The sequence below is a fragment of the Mizuhopecten yessoensis genome, unplaced genomic scaffold, assembly GCF_002113885.1.
Source record: "Mizuhopecten yessoensis strain PY_sf001 unplaced genomic scaffold, ASM211388v2 scaffold716009, whole genome shotgun sequence".
In the NCBI taxonomy this organism is placed as follows: domain Eukaryota; kingdom Metazoa; phylum Mollusca; class Bivalvia; order Pectinida; family Pectinidae; genus Mizuhopecten; species Mizuhopecten yessoensis.
In genome coordinates this window covers 99,773-104,971 of record NW_018479902.1, presented here as the reverse complement: position 1 = coordinate 104,971, position 5,199 = coordinate 99,773, and positions in this window count along the sequence as shown.

Genomic DNA, 5,199 nt, shown 5'->3' with positions numbered 1-5,199 from the left:
GAATGTGTTGAGATGGGAGGGGTGGGGTGATGGTCACGTAGTGTGGGTAGTGTGGGAAAAGGAAGTGTTCATTAAATCCTAGATGGACAGACAGATAAAGTCAGATAGAAATATAGTCTGGATTTTGCAAATGTTTTTGAGCTATTGGCTGAATTTGTAGTTATCATACATCATTAGTCGTCTAGTAATATGAATTCTTTATGTAAAATAAAGCATTAATATTATAATACATTCATGCATCATTAGATAAATGGCTGAAACGTATATCAGTAAGATTAAACTCATACAAAATAATGATAACGTTTCGCCTATTTTTATTTTTTGTTGCTATCAGAATGGCATGCTTTCGGAACTCAGAAGTAATCAGAGGTCTACAATGTTTCACCGAACATTGAACCTAACCAGTGTAATTTACTGTTCTTATTTATTACAAGCAAGTTTAATTTTAAAATATCTATTGTCATCTCTGAATACAAGATTAGGAAAAAAAATATTTTAAATTATTCAATGCTTTCTCCAAATGAACATACATCTACAGTCATAGAGAACAATGAAGACATAAAGTATTTGAAGTGATATACATTCACAAACTTACTACCAAATTGAAGCAAACACAGACACGATAAGGGACCGTTAACACTACCTTGGCTTACACCATAAAATGTGCCAATCATAGGTCACGGCAGCCTTGTTAGAAGGCCGATTGGAAAGTGGAAATGTGATTCACATGACATTGCTCATGTGAAAATCCATAAGCTTCCGGCCAGCAATTGCCTAGAAGATTCCGGAAACAGTTTGAAAAACTAATTAAAAGCGAAAGGTGAAGAAAAAAAATAAGAAAAAATAGAAAAAGGAACGGAGCAACGGCATAGCCTCCATACAAGTAACCTAACAAGAGAATTCTGATAGAGTCTAGTACGAACAAGAACATGCTACTCCGGTATACTGATAGAGTCTAGTACGAACAAGAACATACTACTCCGGTATTCTGATATGGTCTAGTACGAACAAGAACATGTTACTCCGGTATTCTGATAGAGTCTAGTACGAATAAGAACATGCTACTCCGGTATTCTGATAGAGTCTAGTACGAACAAGAATATGCTACTCCGGTATTCTGATAGAGCCTAGTACGAACAAGAACATGCTACTCCGGTATTCCGATAGAGTCTAGTACGAAAAAAGAACATGCTACTCCGGTATTCTGATAGAGTCTAGTACGAACAAGAACATGCTACTCCGGGTAGACACAGCTATTACAGAGTAATTTGGTCAAGAAGGATTGCTTGTTCACCTAATTTATTCTAATTATGGCGTAGTTTCAACACATGTTTTATGTATAAACGTCATTGTTTATGTGGTGTGCACAAGTTCTTTTAGTCCTGTATGTTGAACACTTACATGTAGTCATATATGGTCATGTATGTTACAATTGTACAAGTATATATATATAGTGTTTATATGGTTATCGTTTATGGCAGTATCTCACGCCATTTTCACATCTGTCAGTTCGTTCTTAATTAGTTTTCTTTATCTTGCTGATGCGGAATGGCAACAACGCGTTGAAGATAGCTTAATGACTTTCCATCTAAATACACTGCACAGCGCGTTCTGTGAAATCGATGAGGATTTAATTGCAGTTATAACTATTATCCCATCCCCATAATGACTCTGTGCCTATTATCGTGTGGAGTTTGATGCCACGAGAATGTGTATTTTGTAATTACCCGATCGAGAAATCTACGAATGACTTGTGCACCTCGGGACTACGACCTACATAATTTCAAATCTTGTTGAAGCGATTGGGATCATTCAGTTGTTAAAACATTCAATTCATTTGACCAAGAAGGCAATAACAATAAAACAAATACAAACGTATCGATTTCCAGTACACGCAAAAATCAATTTATTAAGGCATATCATGATTTTCGCAGTTGTACCGCAATCAAATCAAATCGATCAGTCAAAGTAGGTAAACATTTGACGTCCAATCAACCTGAAGATTATTAAAATAAAATATGTTTGAAATATGATAGTTTAATCCCGAGTCGAGAGGTAAAATGACTGATGCACCCTTTGATATGTATCTGATAAATGCGATTTATGATCATTTCTTTCTCGCGAATATAACGTTTTACTACACCTATATGGAAAAGCAGTAAAAACTTTTACTATTCAATCAAAATACTCTCCCCACAATTTAATTTTGCTTATGAAAACAAATTGTGAAAAATGAAATTGAATATCCATTATAACGGTACCATGTCAAAATACCAGTAAATCCGATTTACATCTGTAAAAAGTATACACTTAGAACCTTAAAATTATAGGTTCCGTCACTGAACTAATCACACGCGATATAAGAGTTTGGAGCTCATGATCAGTGGAGCAGGGAAAATGCGATTTCAATTACTTCTCAGTATAATGCAGGAAAGAGGACCTTCATTGTGTTCAATGACGGGCAGGGGGTAATGTTATTCAATGATATATTTGGAATTTCATATATGATTCATATGAGTTAAGTAAACATACGAGGACAGTGTGGTATGATAATACTCTAACATTGTAGACCACGGGTAGGCGTACCTAGTACTCCCCGAACCTTCTCATCGGCAATATCACTTCATATATTACCGAAAGCATTCCCACAACGCATGACAACAGTTATATAGCAATTGGACTATATGTAACACTTATACCATTCCCACAACACATGGAAACAGTTATATAGCAACTGGACTATATGTAACACGTATACCATTCCCACGACACATGGAAACAGTTATATAGCCACTGGACTATAAGTAACACTTATGCCATTCCCACGACACATGGAAACAGTTATATAGCAACTGGACAATATGTAACACGTATACCATTCCCACAACACATGGAAACAGTTATATAGCAGCTGGACTATATGTAACACTTATACCATTCCCACGACAGTTGGAAACAGTTATATAGCAACTGGACTATACGTAACACTTATACAATTCCCACGACACATGGAAACAGTTATATAGCAACTGGACTATATGTAACACTTATTCCATTCCAACGACTCCTGATAACAGTTAATAACAACCATGTAACAATTATACCATTCCCACGACACCTGATTACAGGTCTATACGAACTGTTTTAAATATAATACTTATACCATTACCACGACACCTGATAACAGCTCTATTACAGCTGTACTTTATATAACACGTACTGTATACCATTCCCACGACACCTGATAACAGCTCTATGTCAACTGTACTTTACATAACACGTACTGTATACCATTCCCACGACACCTGATAACAGCTCTATAACAACTGTATTATATATAACACGTACTGTATACCATCCCCACGACACCTGATAACAGCTCTATAACAACTGTACTATATAGAACACTTACTGTATACCAGTCCCACGACACCTGATAACAGCTCTATGGCAACTGTTCTTCATATAACACGTACTGTATACCATTCCCACGACACCTGATAACAGCTCTATGGCAACTGTACTTTTTATAACACGTTCTGTATACCATTCCCACGACACCTGCTAACAGCTCTATAACAACTGTACTATATAGAACACTTACTGTATACCATTCCCACGACACCTGATAACAGCTCTATGGCAACTGTACTTTTTATAACTCGTTCTGTATACCATTCCCACGACACCTGCTAACAGCTCTATAACAACTGTACTATATAGAACACTTACAGTATACCATTCCCACGACACCTGATAACAGCTCTATGGCAACTGTTCTTCATATAACACGTACTGTATACCATTCCCACGACACCTGATAACAGCTCTATAACAACTGTACTATATAGAACACTTACTGTATACCATTCCCTCAATAAGATATAATAGCTCTGTAGGAAATGTACCATTGTCAAGGTGAGTTGGGTAAAAGGATTGATACGGAATATATAACACAAACGTCAACCCAGCGCATTATAACACCGATTACATTATATCTAGTCAAGGTTGAAAACACTATGTTACGATTGATTATTTCCACTATGCAGGGGGCGCAACTTTAAAATTCACACATTTACAATTCTCATAATAAAACGGAAATCGTGAAGATAGCACATTGCTATGTTATAGATCTTTTCGCGCGTGAACGATGAGCGAAGTCAACTATCCGCGGGATTAACAGCAACTTCAGTATTTATAATCGTAAAAATGCAAACGATTAATATATGTCATGAATATAACATGACGAAACGTAGCGGGTATGACGAAATCTACCTCAAGAGCAATTTGTCAGAACCATTGAGATACGCCGGACTATTCTGTCTAATGCGCATTAACCGGTTCGATAAAGGGCGGTAACCAACTATTCCTTGCTTTAAATAATTACGGATGACCAGACGATGTCGAAATCATCTGATGCAACCAACAGATTGGTAGAGTGATCCATTAGGGTTTAGACATGCGAACCGTAGCTTCCTGTTTATCTGTAGCCGCGCATCACCTCTGACCAAGTAGAGCTCAATCTCTGTATGGCCACCCAGTTGATGACCTGATTCGCTCATTATATAAGGGTATCGGTATCCAAATGTAGTTAGGTTTTGCTCAAACAAACCACGTGACAATAATGTGACAAAAACACGTGACAGTAATTTGAGTTTTGAGCACGTAACTTAGTTTACACAAAACCCCCAAATAATTCATAGACCTACTCCAGAAAAGTATAATGTGCTGATAATGTAAACGGATAGACGGTATCGACCTTGATTTTAATAGCGCCATTAGCTTAATACTGCATCAGCCAAATATGCAGTAATCGATTTATTTTCAAAACACAAGCAAAACGTGATCAATGTTTCAATATTTTTGGTCTGATTTTGATCGTTATGAATTAAAAAGAAATCATTGTTTTAACTGTATTTTTGTTTGCTGAAAACATCAGCGCTACAAACTGTACTTTGCTGCAAACTAAGCGAATATTGCTTGTTCAAAATGACCTTAGAGTAAAACTATGCTTGGATATATCATCCCGATCACTGCCGATTAGAGACAATGTTTACTCAGTCTGTCTCCGCCAAATTAAAAGCGAAATTAAATACTGCAATATCTAACAACACGGTGGCGATAGAGCAGGTGCTATTCAATGCGGAGCCGTAATCCTCCGCTTGAAATGTTTGTATATGTATATTACCGGCAGAAGAC